Source organism: Melospiza melodia, chromosome 3, assembly GCF_035770615.1.
Source record: "Melospiza melodia melodia isolate bMelMel2 chromosome 3, bMelMel2.pri, whole genome shotgun sequence".
NCBI lineage: Eukaryota > Metazoa > Chordata > Aves > Passeriformes > Passerellidae > Melospiza > Melospiza melodia.
The window spans coordinates 126,446,968-126,463,584 of NC_086196.1; the positions used below are offsets into that span (position 1 = coordinate 126,446,968).

The window sequence follows — 16,617 nt, forward strand, 5'->3', positions numbered from 1 at the left end:
CGGTCTCGGTGTTTATTAATTGTTTATCTAAAAGATTTTCTTTCAGCCCAACAGAGGTCTGTCCAGCAAGCCAGCCATGAGCACACTGCGAGCCCCCGGGGCGGTCACTTATCTTTATACCCGAAGTTACGTACACAATATTTATAATTTTTCCCCAATACCTTCTACCCTTATTAACCGGTGCACTTCTAGTAATGACCAATCCCAAAGTGCCACCATCACCACAGAAGATGGAGGCCAAGAAGAAGAAGAAGAAGGACAGGACATGCCCCAATTCCTCCATCTTACTTCTTTAGACCCCCCTGTACAGAAATCCTAAACCCTGTGTTCTGCACTCTAATTAACTTATCCCTTCACCATTCACCCCAGTGAAATCCTCCCAGTCCTCATACAGGTGTCGTCTGCTGTGTAGGATCAAAGTCCTGCTACCAGACACTTCTGGCAACATTCCAGGACTCCCGAGCCCCCCAAGGGTGTTCTTGGCCACTCTGCACCTCCATCCTGAGGTGCTGAGATCCCACAGATCATCAGTGGAGTTCATTCATCTGACCAAAAGCAGGCTAAAAAGTTGCTTTCTGAACTGCTCTGATAAACTCAGATGTACTCATGTCTGCTGTGTGGACCTGTGTATGACATGAACGCCGCTTCTGGTGAGGAAAATCTAGGTGAAAGTCAGATACACAAGTGAGCTAGAATTGCCCTTTAAACATCACCGTTACAAGAGAAGCCTGTTGTTCAGAGATACGTGTGACTGCCTCTTGTGGCAAAGATGTCTCAAGTATTGGTAGAGTTTGCTGCTGTTGTCACCCACCCTTTTGCTCATTTTGAACCTGCTGCCTCTTTTAGTTCTGTAAAGTTGATACTTTACAGTTTCCTTCCACCCCTTGGGCTGACAACCCCTGCTGGTATCTTCATATTTGTGTTTTCTTCACTGCATTTCTCCAGTCTACCATCTTTACATACACCTCCAAGACAGGAAAAAACATGAGTTTGCTTGAAGGTCCCATCCTTTGGGAAAAGAGGAGGAAGGAAGAATTTTTTGTGCTACACAGTCTCCCTTAGAACCTGTTTTTTGTATAACTAAATTCAACTCAGAGTGTCCTTGCTGTGAGAGGCCAATGTCCTTTATACACATTCTATATTTATACTCAGCTGAAGTCAGTGTAAAATGCCATACTGGGCAACTGCCAGGGCTAGCAAATCCTTGTTTTCTGTGGAGACTCCCATGCATTTGACATTTATCAGTGTTACAAAAGGTCTCCTCTGCAAGTAATAATGGATTCAATAGATTCTCAAAAGGACAGCTTCTCCTGTGATAATGAGTAACCCAATTCAATTTCATCCAGAACATCTCACTAACTGTTCTCTGGCAGTCAACATGTTCTGTAACAAAATTACTGCTACCTCTGGCAATGTAAAATTCAAGGAAGAAAGTCAATGCTTAGTTTTAAAATAAGTAGGGCTTTGAAGACTTTTTGAGGACCCTAACCCAAGACCCAGGTCCTGCTGGGAAATGTCTCCCTATCTTTTGACAAAAGCCTGGGCCACTCCGACAGAGAAAACAACTATGGGTGAGAGTGAATAGACCTGAAAAGTGGGAGGTCATCCAGTCTCAATTCCATTGTCATCTCTATTCAGGGGGTTGCTTTACCATACAGTCTGAGGTCTTTGGGGGTGTCATGTCAGCAGGGAGCTTTGTGTCTGTGGAATGAAGGTCCTGTCCAAAACCTGCCCTGAATGCACCCCTTTTTGCCCACTGCTGGTTTTCAGGCTCTGCTATTTTCACTAGTATTGTTTCTTTTACCTACAATTACTACAATCACTGTGTTCTGAGATGTTTCATTGGAATTTTACCTGAGAAAATTCTGCTAGTTTGTTCAAATTCCTTACTCCAGTTTCTAAAAGGTGTTATCTCAAGCAATGGTCTGTGTTTTTCTTTAGGCTTTAATATTTGAAAGGACTAAATAAAGCCCAGATGTCCTAGATCCTTTTTCTGATGTAGGTGTTGCAAGACAGCTTCTTTTTTCCCTCATCTCAGTCTTTTATTTGGTATATTCTTTCTTTACTAAGTATAGTGTATCAACTCTAATAGCCACCTCCAGCATTATTATTTTGTGCCATTTCAAGTGGATATTATTGAATTTTCTTCCTTTATCTTCAGTGCATACTTTTGTACTTTCTTCTAGGCATCTTTCTCAGTTTTTGAAGTCACACAGCTTCTGGGTTACTTTTTTTTTACCCCTTGGGCCTTTTGAGTCAGCATTAAGATGCTCTCTTAGATCTGTAATGGATCTTAAAATGAGTCAGAAGGAAAAAAGACTGGGACAAAAAGAACTCACTACTGCAACATTTTGGGTGGGTCAGCTTTCTTCCTGATGACCACACACAATACAGCATCTCTGTAGTTTTGTAACCCTTTCTAGTATACGATAAAAATAGTCCAGGATTCATTAACAAATTGCACATGCTTGATGAAAAAATGAATGACTATCATTATGTAAAAAGCAAGGGTACCAAATTTGGAAAAAAAGTGTTTCTCCTTCTTTAAATCTCTGCTTGGTTACACTGCCTATGAGAAAACACAGCTAGAAACTGACTTTTGGTTAAGATAACCAAGTACATTAAAGTATTCTTCATCTCTTTGTATCCACAATCAAAAATTCACGTTTTCAGATAATAGAAAAGTTCCACACATCAACCTGAAACAACATAAATTTTACTGACGGCTAGTAGAAAAGGAATTTATTTTTCTGATCCAGAGGAAAGAATTAGTGCAATTAAAGCAGATATCAGAACATAATCTAAAGTTCCAGGACATCATTTTAGACCTGGGTAAATTATAGGTCATATGCCACTGCATAAGGTGAGTATGATGCTAACCTCTTTCTTGACCTAAACTAGAATGGCAACAATGGTAAGTGCACCAAGTTTTCTGTCTGCAGCAGTGGATAGGCATTGAATAGGTTTCAACTTGTTCTCCAGTGTCAGGCAGTTGGGCAGCCCAGTGAGAAATCACAAAATTAGGTAAACCCAATAGATTGATGCTGAGGACATTTTGGGTAAATGAGATCTAGTTTATATATGAGGCATTGAGGTAAATGAATAAGGGAAATTGACAATCATTTTTACATGCCAGCAACAGGAGGCATCTCAGTAAAGCTGCTGGCAAGATGTCACAGCTTGTCTGCCACTGGGACAGCCAGCAGCCAAACTAAAATTTATTTATTTTCAGAGACTATTTAGGTACTTTGTTGACCATGGAGGCAAAATACTTCTTATTTTTTTCTTTTTTCTTATTTTTAATTTTTTTTTTTTTTTAGCAGGCAGAAGCAATAAATCACCTAGTTTAAGAAGACCCAGCTAGCCCAACACAGATCAATTTCACAGGGCAGTCAATGGGCTGCTAATAGAATTACAACTACATGTCAAAATAGGGAAAACATATCTGCGACAGTGACAAAGGGAAAATCAATTGAAGAAGTGTTGTGGGCTCTTTTTAGTTTTTGGTTTTTGGGGTTTTTTTGAGACATAGATGAGAAGTACAAGTGAGTCTTTAAAGTCTGCAACTGTGACAAACAGCAATGTTTATCCCTTTACAGGAGCCATCAATCCTGCAATACTGAATTCTATGGTCACTTTATTTCTACTGCAATTACTAGGCTCCCATAAAATAAAACTAAAGAGCCATATCCAGAGCTATATAAAAAGTTTCTCATGTACTAGGAAAGCTATTTAAATAGGTTTTATTAACACCTGTAATAATTTGCTTTAGGTGAAAAACCTTGGCACATTTTGCTTACCAGAAATGGGTTTTTTTCAATTACACACATGAGCTTGCCAGTTTCAGGTGTTTTTTAGTGTTTGTACAGCTCAAGCAGAAAATCAGTTACAACAATATTGTTGGCTCAGAAATTGCATTATAATTTGCAGTAATTAGATAAAAATTGAGTTATTGAACAGTGAAAAGTTGCCCTTGTGCTTTTAAAACTACTCTGCTGCCTTTATAGCATATATATAATCTGTTCCCCGAATACTTTACATATCTGTGTCAGAGATTTAAAAAAATCTATGTAATTGAAAATGTATGTCCTCATACATGTTGTTGCAACAGTTTGTGATGGCTCTGCAGATGCCATGGTTGAATATTAAAGTTGTGAGATATTTACCAAGTCATGCCAGCACAGGCTTCTGCTCTGCTGGTACAGTTCCTAAGCAATGAAGAAATACTAAAGGAAAGTAAGTAGGGTGGTAGTTCTTATTCTCCCTTCACTGCAGTCATTCTTAGGTCTAAAGCTACCTCTGACTCTCTATAGAGAAGATCATGTATTTTTATGCATGATCTATTTTCCAAAATTTACTCCTGTTGTTTGTTTAAAATATGTGTATCTATATACACACACAAATGAAACTGGGGAAACCTCCTTGAAGTCAATTGAATTTGCATTTAAATAGATGATAAAACTTGTATTGACTCCCAATGAAAGCAGAATTTCATACAGTGCAATTAAACCAGACTATAAGAAGAGGTCAAAATTCTCAGATCTGATTATTTTGCTTTTCTTACATTTTTTTCTTGTTTTGCCTATATTAAATCAATGCCCAGCCATGCTCTTTATCATGGCCTGCAACTTCTGTCGACTTTGTAGGGTTCTTCAGGCTATTGTGAGTATGGCAACAATGTCTCCAGAGGCAGAACTGTGTTTTAAATTCTTTTAAGAGCAAGGAATAAACCATAACATTAATCTTTCTGTAGAGCATTCTATGCATTTTTAACACTGCAATTTTTAATAGATAGTAATAATAGCAATTTTGGAGTACCCTGCCGATTCTAGTAAAGGACTTTTCTTCAGAAACACTATTCCCTGCTGCTAGTTTGCAAATCTTCTAATTCATTACCACATGGAGTGTCCTATGTGTACAACATTTTTTTGCTTCAAAACAGATAAATCCGTATATTTTACCAGCAAAGGCCCAACAGCATGTCACCATTTCTCCCGTGTGGGACTACAGCTACTTTAAATCATTTCCAAATAATGGTAGTGGATAATTTAAAGATCATGAATAAGTCATTTATTTAAATTAAGCATTTAGATTAGCCATCTGTATTTCAAAGCTTATAGATCCATACTAAACTAGTATATTTTTCCTGAATGGTGTTTTTATGATGTGGGTTATACAGTGAGTCACAGTATTCCTCAGCAAGCTGCATCATCCTTAAGTTATATATATCTGTGAGAAGTGTGTTTCCGTGCCCAGCACGACGTGACTGTGGATCTTTGTGCTGTACAGAGCTCAGGAGCCCAGCAGGGAGTGGCTGGGCTGGAAGTTCACAGCTCCTACAGCAGGGCAAACAATGGGGAAGCTCTTGCTGGAGCTCTCGGAACAAAAGGTACCAAGTGAGATCCAAGCACCAAGTGATGACAGGGTAAGTGTCTGTCTGCCATCCACCGTGGCTCCTTCTGGAGCCTTACTCACTTCAAAAGTAGTCGGAAGACTCTGGGAAACAGGGCAGATTCTCTGTTAGTTTCAAACAGACTTATAAAAAACTCGGTATCCAAAAAGGGCTTAACAACAGCTTTGTATTGAAACTCGGAAAAGAGCAAGTGCCTAGGGCTGTGTCATCTTGGCTTCAGAGTGCATCTGGTTTTTGCAGCCCAATTTGCATTCCACGTCACTACACTTTTGATCTATGTTTATAAAATAAGGCTTGAAAACTCAAAGTTTTATATGGGAGAGTTGCCATGAACTTCTGATGTCTCACAAATAAGAAAGATTGAAGGAGAGTTTGTCTCTCCAGAAAGCTTTGCTGTGTAAGTCTGAGAAAAATGCATGTGGAGGGAAATGGGTTATGGAAACTCTGAATCCTAGAATACAAGCACAACAAATATCCTGCCAGCACAGGTCCTGGCCTTAAAATCTTGGCATCTTTGTGCCAAATTGTACCTGGGAGAGAAAGCTACTGGGGAGAGAATGAATAAGCAGTGCTTTCTGCTCAGTGTTCAATCACTTTTGTGGTTGCATTTAGCCCACTTTTATAAACCATGTGTTTTAATAGGCATTATGAACACTTGATTAACAAAGGTATTAACTTTCATTTAAATAGAATTTCAGTGAAATATGTTTCGAGAGGATATACGACCCTTTTGAGGCAGGAAAAACTATTAGTTACTATAGAAGCCTAAAAAATATTTGTTCAGTGCTCTCTTAAGCATGTAGCCTGAATGCCTCACAAACACCATGTCACCATTATAAATTAGGCTGAGACAAAGTGCCTGACTGTCTTCTATTGTTCTGGTGTGATACACAAAGTCCTGTGAAAAAGTCCCAGTGCTTTTCAGTAGCATCAAGTCAGGGCAACACAGTAGAAAATCAGCATGGAGAGGTATTCCTGGTGGGTTTACTAGCACTTTTGAGAAGAGGTCATGCTTCTACTCCTTGTGAGGATTGTGTTTACTAGATAAAGTTTTAAAAGGGCTAATATTTTAATGTTGTGTTTTAGTATGTATAACATATATTGAAAGTGTTCTAAAATGCCAAGGGTAAAAAGCCTGGAACCAGCTTTTAAAAGACATCTTTGGAGGCTATTGCACCGGTCAGGCTCTGGAAAGATTAAAGGAGAATCTTACTTTATGAGGTACTCAGCACTTACAGTGTAGTGCTACCAGAACTGCAGGTTTCCATTCAGTTTTAAGGTAGCTGGAAAGCTCTGTATCTCCTCTGGGTTGACATTTGAGAGGTGATCTAAAATGGCCCTAAGCATTAAATAATAGCAAGTATATCTAAAGGATTTTAGTCATCTTGTCTGCACACTCAATATTTTTAGTAATTTCCTTGCAATTTTTAGATGCAACTTAGAGAAGATGAAAGAAAATGAGGAAAACATTAACTTTTTTACAATATGGTTCCATTTTAGTGCTACGCTCTATGAAAAAACCAAGCTCATTCCACTAAAATAAAATTTAAAAGAGGCAAAAAAGTATCAAAATTTGAACAAAAATAAAGTCCCTCCAAAAAAAGCCCAAGTCCCAAATGAGACAAAGTCATTCCAATTAATGGAGTTTCAGGTCTACCCACAGTATGGAGAATTTGTTTTCTACCAAACTTTCACTCTAATTCATTAATTTCTTTATGGAGTTATAAACTGCACTGTCTCTCTTGTGCAGTAATCAACACTGTTAAGGAGCTCATGAGCAGATGTGATACAAGAGAGCCTTTTTATTTTATTTTTTTTTTAACTCAAAGAGTAATGACACCACAATATCATGTGGTGAAGAAGCAATAATTTGATAAACATTGTCTTTCCATTAGATTAGAGCAATTAATCTGATTCTAATTTAGCTGAAACATTACCATACTGGAATCCCTAGAGCCCGATGAATAATCTCTAAACACATTGACACACTCAGCAGACAAACATTATCTCCACTCATACTGTTGTTCCATATGGTCTCCTCCCATTCTGATGGAGGGCACCCTGCTGTTTCAATCAAATAAATGTCAATTATCTGAGATAGATTTTTTAGTTCACAGGCGCAGGCTCACAATTCAGCTGTGGAACAATTGTCTGCAGTTCTCCCCTGATTGCCTCTGCCTCCTTTTTCAGCTGCCCACCTTGCTGGATTGCTGTCAAGCTTTGCTGCATCCTACACAGTTTCCAACACTCTCTTGAAAATTGTAGGCACAGGAAATCATTTGTACCTGGGGAGAAAGCAGCAAAACACAGAAGAAATGGCAGAAGTGTTTGCCATGTAGGCTTCTTTATCCTATTAGTTGGGATGGTCTTTATTGCCTTTTCTATTTGTAGATCTAGCAGGGTGCCAGAACTCTGTGCAACTAAAGGCTGCTGAGGTGATCTGCTAGACTCTTACTCCTCCAAGGCAATGCCCCACAAGCCTTTTGCTTCAGTGGTTATGGGCATGCTCACCACATCCCACAGACTGGCTGGCACTTTTATTTGAATAAACTATGAGAGATGACAAGCTGTAAACTTGAAGCCTTTGGAAGCCACAGTTTTGACCATTGCTACAAGGTTCAAAGCTCATCCAAAATATCTCTTCTGAGTGGTAGAGTAAATGTAGATTAGATTTTAGGAAGAGATTCTTCATTGCGACGGTAGTGAGACACTGGAACAAGTTGCCCAGATTTGTGGATGCCCCATTCCTGAAGTGTTCAAGACCAGGTTGGATGGGGCTTTGAGCAACCTGGTCAACTGGAAAGTGTCCTATGGCAAGGAGATTTGACATAGATGAAGTTCAAGATTACCTTCCAACCCAAGCCCATACTATGATTCTGTGGTAATCAGACTGCTTGCTGTGTTTGCCTCTTACACAACTTGTGACTTCTATGATGTCTAACAGTGAGGGAGTGTTGTGCAATTCAGGTTGCTATCAGTAGAGATAAACTAATTGGGAGAGAAAAACAATCACAGCACCTGAAGTAGAACTCTCTGAGGGCTGGTCTGGCTTAGCACTTTACAGACAGAATTCATTATTTTATTATCCCATGTATATCCTCAGTTTTCTTCCCTAGATGTGTCATGGTAGGCAAATATACACAATGCTAAGGGCAGATGGAGATGAAAAATTTTGTTGAACTGTATTTTCCTCTGCTTTCTGTTGTTTGGGTTGTTAAAGTAATGTAGCAAAGACGCTCTCTCTTCATCAGTACACCTTTAACTGTGCCAGACAACCCTATTGCTTCTGCTGAAAATTATACTAGGTGATTGACCATAGCCGTACATAGTGATATGCAGCTTCACAGAGGATGCCTGCATATATGAGCTGGAAACACCGGTTGGATCACTTGGCAGTCGGACATGGAGAAAATTTTAAAATTGAAATTTCTGCAATTTTTCAATGATACTTGGCATTCAACTTGACCTTCAATGATACGGCCATTGTGAGAAGAGAAGTTTGTTTTTGAATTTGGGCTGTGATCTGTGTGAGAAACTGATTATTTGATATGCATGAGGGCCATATGCATGAGGGCCAGTGCAGCATTCCTCTAGCTGAGAAAACTTTTGGCTTGAATAAGTAATTTTAGGTCCAGAGACTGAAATAGTAAGTAAGGTGTGGGTTACTTTTCAACAGCTTTAAATTATGGCTATGAAACTAGTCCATTTTGACTGTCTCAAGTAGAGTATACCTGCTCTTCTCAGCTCCCTTCCCTCTTGCCTTCCTCACCGGGCGCTCTTCAGCACTCATTGCATAGACTTGAAACACACTAATATCACTGCTTTGAAAAAGTCTTATTTTTCAAGGTGCTGGCTACCTTCCCCTCCCTAATATCAAATGGGATCCCAGATACTTCAGTACATCAGAAGCAAATTAATTAGTCCATTTCCACCAGATATTCTTCTTCTCTAGCACAGACAGCTGGAAACACAGTCTGTCAGTACAATGCAGTGATTTGCATGCAGTAGTTATCCATACATCCATACATTCCCACAGAAGAGGGGGCTTTCAAGCAGAGTGGGATTCTCAGTTTCTGATGTATAATTTTAGGCTACCCGTAATTGTATTTTATAGAAACAAAATGGGTCTCTTACTATGGATTTGGGCATTATGTCACCATTAATGTGCCAAGAAAGGCTTTGCTTGAGGACACTGTGGAACAACACACTTCTGTTAATATTGCTCAATAAAACTATTAATACAATCAATTTCATTTTAAATGTCTCTTGTCTTGTAAAGTATCAGATCATTAACTTTAGCAATGACAGAGAGTTGTAACTATCCTATTCAACTAAATTAGTGTCCAAGGATTAGCTAGGACCTCATATTGCACAGTGGAAAGTATCAATGTACTACTGGATGTAAATAAACTGAGCAACCTTCAATGCTTCAGGAAGGATGTAAGTTTGCACATGCTGCAAAAAAGGGGCAATGAAAAGTGTGAGGCAGAGAAGGAAACAATAATGGTTCTTCAACTGAAGGCATGAGATAAAGAAAATGGTACTGAACATCTAAAATTTTCTTGTAATCACAGTGATTCTCAGGACCTCAGAGTACGGCATTTTATATAATTATATTTAACATTCTCATCTGTTTTGTTTCTGTTTGAATGATGCAAAATGAATAACTGAGTGCAAGCCAAGCTCAAGTCAGGGAAAGTAAAATGAAACACACGTTGATAGACATGAGATATCATTTTCAGTCAGAATGCCTGTGTTCTACCACAAATATTTTTCTGTCTTTCTCCTTTCCCTTAACAGCCTGCCTTGTGGTGGAGTAACCATCCCTGGAAGTATTTAAAAGATGTGTAGATGTGGCACTTTGAGACATGGTTTAGTTAAAGGTTAGACTTGATGATCTTAAGGTGTTTTCCAATCTAAGTGATTGTATTTTTCCTGCTATTGAGACACAAGGAGTAGGGTCAGGAAGTACACAAAGAAGAAACTCATATACCTCTGCATTAGCATTTTTGTTCAAATCAGGAGAGTACCTCTGGAGCACAAATCATAATCTTTACAGTTTACAAGATTGAGTTCACATTGTAGAGACATCTTGGAGTACATAAAAGTAAAATGAAAGGTGTACGCTCACTTTGTACCTAATTCACTTTGTTCATGGCTGATCAAATCCATAGGAATAGACTGGAGCTAGTCAGAAATAAAATGCCCTGAAATTCTGGTAAAGTGTAAGCTGAGTCTTCAGCACTCTTTCACTCAAAAAATCCCTCTTTATTGGGCTGCACTTCCTGCTTGTGTGGACATAGCAGGGAAATATACTGAAGACTTTCCCCTGCCCTACATACACTCAGGCTGTATGAACATGTATAAATAATGATCAAACCAATAGTAGTTGTCCCATTTACATTTGGAACATCATGATTTTAAACCTGTTTTTAAAAGCATCTGTGAATGCTTTGGTACTGGCAGTTCTAACAGCTGAATTTAATAATAACACAGGGCAGAGCCTAGTGTGGGCAGTGTGAGTACAGAAGGGAGAACAAGTGGATAATGGGAATGGAACATGTTATTTTTGAACTCCTATGGATGTGTTTTGCATATTTTTATTCCTGATCTGCTCCTCTGCTTAAAATATGCTTACCAATAATACTGAGAGCTGGCTGTCCAAGTGGTAACTGCTGAAAAGAACTGGGTGAATACCAAAATGAATAGGAGGTGACAATGCAGCCTCATTGAAAGGGAGGCACATCATGCAGAGTATGTTGGGAGGAGTGTGGTGGGTAGACTAAGGAAAATAACTCTTCCCCAGTCCATGCTGGTGATGTTGCACCTAGACCAAGGTAGATTGGTTGGAGGCCAGTCACAAGGATGATAGAACTGCAGTACTTGACAGTGGTGGCAGGTCATACAACCAGGGGCAGCAGGGAGAGGCTGCATTAAGGTTTGTCATTAGGAAAAAGCTTGTGCCATAAGTGCCACACTGGAACAGGTTGCTCAGAAAGATTGTGTGATCTCTACTATTGGATATTTGCCCTAGGTGGGCAAAGCTGGACTAGTGCTTGTGGTGGGTCTGCTTCAAGTGGGATGTTGAACAAGGTGACTTTGGGAGACCCCTTCCAGCCTGTGCTGTTCTGACTGTGGAAGGCTGTGAACTCCAGTGCATATTAGGGGACTGACACAATTTGTTAACTAGATTTGTTAGCTAGAACATTTGGCCTGGCCTGGCTTTGCAGAAGGTCACAGGTAGCATAAGCTGTATCACTCACTGGGACATCAAAATCTGTAGCAGTTATCTGGGGAGAGTCTGTTTCTTTGCATGTAAGATTTCTTAGCAAGGAGAGAAGTAAAACTAAGGTGGAGAAAATAGAGGAAGACCCCTGGGGAGCCTGATTTATCATTGCTGAGAGGAAGAGGGGATTGGTGGTTGTTTCTTGAATAAGTCTCCTCATTCTCCCACCCAGAAGTAGCTGCTGCCCTTCATGTTTCCAGCTGTAGTCACAGCAAAGGCTGATTTCTACCTGGCAGCCTGCTGCCTGAGGCAGCTGCCTACATCACCTCACCTTGATGACTAGCTCTACTCAGGACTTGCAAACTTGCTCTGGGGAACAGAGCAGCTGTACTCAAAATATTGAGCAGACGTCTTCATCTCCACCTCAGTACTGAAGGTTTTCCTCTTTCTCCCCATGGGGTGGCTCAGTGGTACAGGTTAGGAGCAGAGACAGGTGTCAACATGGCCTTAGTGAGACATCTAAATTTCCTCGGCTTTACTGAGGTACTGGGAGATGAAGCTGCAATCTGGCCTCAGAAATGTCACACATATGGACTGGCAACTAGATGTGACCCACAGAGGCATAGCTGAGCAGGTGTCTGCTTAAAAAACAGCTGCATTGATGATGGCTTTTCTTCACTGCCTGTGTTAATTTTCTCATCCAAAGTCAGTGGATCAGTGGCATTGAAAACACTCAGTACAATGTTTCAGCTCTGATTTTAAAATTTAAAAAATTATAATTAAAACATTTTTCTTTCAAAATACATTTTTCCCAAAGTTTGATTTTACTGAGGATATTTTTCTGGTTAACATCACAATTTACATTATTTTCCTAAGAAATCAGTGACGTTTTTTGGTTTTGAGTTCCTTTCTGAGAGTTTTAGTGAGACAAAAGAAACTTTCTGTGGTGGGACTAGAGAAGCAGGCTCCTTTCACAACACAATAGACTGTTAGCAAATGGTAAATACGACCTATGGCTGTAAGACTCTAATGGATTTTTACCTCTGCTCTATTCTCAAGATGTGACAAAATTACTGGGTAGCCTATGTATCCAAAGTCAGAAATATACTGGGAGCTGAATACTGCCAGCAAGAGCAGAGAAGCCTGATTTTAACTCCATTGCAACACAGCAGAGTTCAGCTTTCATAGTGCACTAATTCAACACCTGCAGGCGGTCTCTTCCCTTGCTGAAATTACAGGCTGTCTACTGAGTAGTTAAGGCTTGGAACTGAAGTGTAAAGTAAAGTCGTGAGGTCTTTATTGATCAACACAGGGACAGATCCTAATAGCTGGATGCAAGCTACAGATGCTCCCTCATATTGCCTAGAATGGAGACAAAGGATGAAACATAGCTGAGATGTTTTACTGCCATGTGCAGTTTTTAGAGTTCTTCACCTTTAAAATAGAAAGTTCTTTAAATTCAAAATTATAGTGATGGAAAAAGATCAACATTCAAATGTTAGTTAACTGATCAGTGGAAATTATAATTTAAATGCCACTTCAGCATCTCAAAAAAGATTTTGAAACACAGGACTACGTGAATCACACAAAAGCCAACCCGAAATCTTTGCTTTGTCATGTGCATTAATACATTAAATTAGAAACATTAGAGAAGCTTAATTTAATTTGAAAGTTGACAGCATTGTTTTACTGTTGGGCTGTTGAACCACTCTGGTTCCTGTGCTAGTAGGAAGGGCTGTAAGTAACAGAGAGTCTAGAGAGGAGGCCATAAATAAAAAACGCATTTAATTCGGTATCTTAGGTAAAAGTTTAACAGTCATAATGAGACTGCTGAGGGGCATGTTAATATGCTCCAATAAGCAATATGTTATTGTTGTTTCTTTGGTTTCCCTAATGTGGCAGTTGTGTTATTAGGTCTCTGTCTGGCAGGGTGGAAAATGGGGATGTTTCTGAACTCAGCAGAGAGCAAGTGCTGCTGCCTCATTCCTGAAAATCCCAGTCCTCTCCTGTGTGTGGAGCAGTGGTGCTGTTCCTCAAGTGTCCCGTACTGCACTGACTTATGTCTCTTGGCTGATTTTCTACCTTCAGGCAGACAGTAACTCTCCAGGCTCAGTGCCTCACCGGAGCTCTGACACGGGAGATGCTGGCAGCACATTTGGTGGTACCAGGTCTCAGTGGTAGGAGACCATGCTGAATTCCTGCCAGTGTTTGCAGTGAGGCAGGTACCTGAGTCTCAGTGCTGTTCAGTGGGTCAGTGGAGGTGTGCATGCAGTTGCACACACTGCTCCAATCTGAACATCGAACAACTTGCACAGACTTAATGAGGACTCAATGTATGCTGCAAATTTAGGATATAAAACACCAGACTAGAGGAGCACTGAATGGGATTGTACCACATGGCTCTCCAGCTCTTTACCCAGTCCCTGATGGCCATCAAAAGGAGGTATCTAGGAAAGAGGATAAATCCAGGGTGAACTGTATGTGATACTTAGGCTTCCCCCTGCTTCCAATCATTTGCAGCTCAGAAACTTCCTGACCTGGAGATATTTCTTTAAATTTACAGCCTGAAAAAATTTCTGATCCGTGAACTTGCCCTTCTTCTCCTTGGATCCATGTAAGCTTTTAGCTTCTGCAACATCCTGTGGTGTGGAGTCCATCAAATGCACGTGCTTGTCTAGGATCACAGTCTCAGAGGTCAGGCTGACTCCTCGTGTCAACAAATTTCAATCCCCCATTGCCATCACGGTAGGATTGTGCTCCAAAACCAGCTCTTCTTCAGTACTCTCGCTCTGTACCTGTTAATACACGTTAATATTGATTAATGTACTCACCACATATGGTGTAGGCACTTATCTTACTCCCCATCCACCTGGGATACACATTAATCAACAGTACAGCATGGTATAGTATGTCATGTCTCATTGCTTAAAGATTTTCCTACTCCCTTATGTTGTTTTTAAATTGAAGAAAACTAAGTGCTCAGACAGAAGTAATAGATCAGTATAACTAGATTTGTCTTAATACACCCCAGATGGATTTGCCCAGAAAAGTTTAACGGAAAATCTTTTTCAGCATACAAAAAATTTCTGAGGAGTTATATCACTGAGGATTGCTTTCCACAGAAAAAGCCGAAAAGGCTCTTTGTTCTGTTCCCATGACTCCCACAAGATAAAGACATTTTTTCTCCCAATCCTCCATTAAAAACAAAATAAAAATTTTTCACTGTGAGGTGTGTTCAGACACTTGGACAGGTCTAAACCTCTCTGAACCCGGGGAGGTTGCAGATGCCCCAACCCTGGTGGCGTTCAAAGCCAGGTTGGATAAAGCCTTGAGCAACCTGGTCAAGTGGGAGATGTCCCTGCACAGGGCAGTGAGGCTGGGACTAGATGATCTTTAAAACCATAGCAACTCTTAAACTTTCTATGATTTTATGATTAATTTACTGGCTTCAGAAAGACAGCATTTCATCTTCCCAAACTTTTAGTTTCTGAAAAAGCAATAGGTTATGGGCTAAGTACTGCTGTAGCTTAGTTCAGCACTCAGTTTCCCTGATGCTGGACACCAGAAGTCAGTGTCTGGTCTGAGCAGTCAGCTCTGCAGTGAACACAGATGAATGGTGCCTCCTGAGACAGATTCATTTTTGGTGTTTAAAATCAACCCCTAGAGATGCTTTATTGATTAGAGGTTATTGATTCATTGAAAACTAGACTGCACACTACCTCTGGAAAAAGTTGGACCCTGGGACCTGGAGCTTAGAGGAAAAAGAAACATGATGGAGAATGATTTCAATTGTGTTTGGTATAATGCTCTTCAAATTTATAAAAATTTGTATTCAGTAGACATAAAGGAATTAAATAAGTCAAATTTTCACTGAACATGAGACAATAGAGCTCATGGGCCAAAGAGCAGGTCCTTCCAGTGTGAGTGGTTTCTGGCGTGAATTGTTCTGTCATATATGAATAGTTCACATGTCTAACTGATCACTAAATCATTATTGTTGGTGGTCTTGGCGTAAAGTGAGGACAAAAGTGGTGGAAACTATCCTGTGATCAATGTATTTGCTTGGGGTACTAGTGACAAGAATGAAAGAGTAGGAACAGAAGGTGATACCCAGAGATTTTGCAGTGTTCGGTATTGTCTGACTTGCGTCTTGGGTGTATAAACTTTCTTTTTACATTTGTTTTGGAAATTATGAACAAAAGTGTGTTTTTCATTACTTAAGACATTTCTGAGCTTATGCACAACCTAGTAATAACATGGTATATTTTAATGTGCTTACCAAAATAGGAAGGACTTGTTGCTCATGTAATCCTTATCATACCATTTTATCACTTCTGAATGCAAGTTCTATGGCCCATTAATGTATGTTTTGAAACTTTCTTTTTTAAATTCTGTCAAACAAGCCCACGGTTTCCTTGGTTTTTCAAAAGATGTCAATATGTCTTGCAGATTATTGACACTACATGAATACCAGATAGAAACCATGATTTTCTTGCATTGACTGCATATCAGATGCTGTGTGAAAAAGGATACAGTCAGGCCTTCTGAGCATTGCAAATGTGGCTTGTGATGCAAAGAGTGAGTCCGGAATAACTTTAATGCAGGAAGTATTTTGATGTATTATTAAAAGATTTTTTCATGGAATTATACTTTCCAGAGTATTTATGCAGCCTTCATCTTTAAACAACTGTATAAACAATAAATAATCCTTCTCATCAGTGTCACTACATCCTACTGAATAAGTCCCAAAGACACTATAAATAAAGGTTATCTTGCAACCATTAATAGTAAACAGAAGAAAGATTTCTTCACTGACTTTTATGAAGTTTTCAGTAGTGTTAAAATTTGGTTTGGCATTTTTGATAATGGCATCGTGTTTGCCTGCCTGCCTGGGATGTTGAAAGGCAAGGATGTTTGTTAGGTCCACACATCCCACAGGGTTCTATAGGATTTCAGAGCTTGGTGGGCTGTTTGTTAA

At 39.7% G+C, this 16,617-nt stretch overlaps 1 long non-coding RNA gene across 2 annotated transcripts in view; it reads left to right on the forward strand.

Annotated features, from left to right (window-relative positions):
• Window positions 1–16,617, forward strand: part of LOC134416403 (uncharacterized) — a 152,574-nt gene that overhangs the window by 33,261 nt on the left and 102,696 nt on the right. The gene's annotated exons all lie outside the window — the stretch shown is intronic.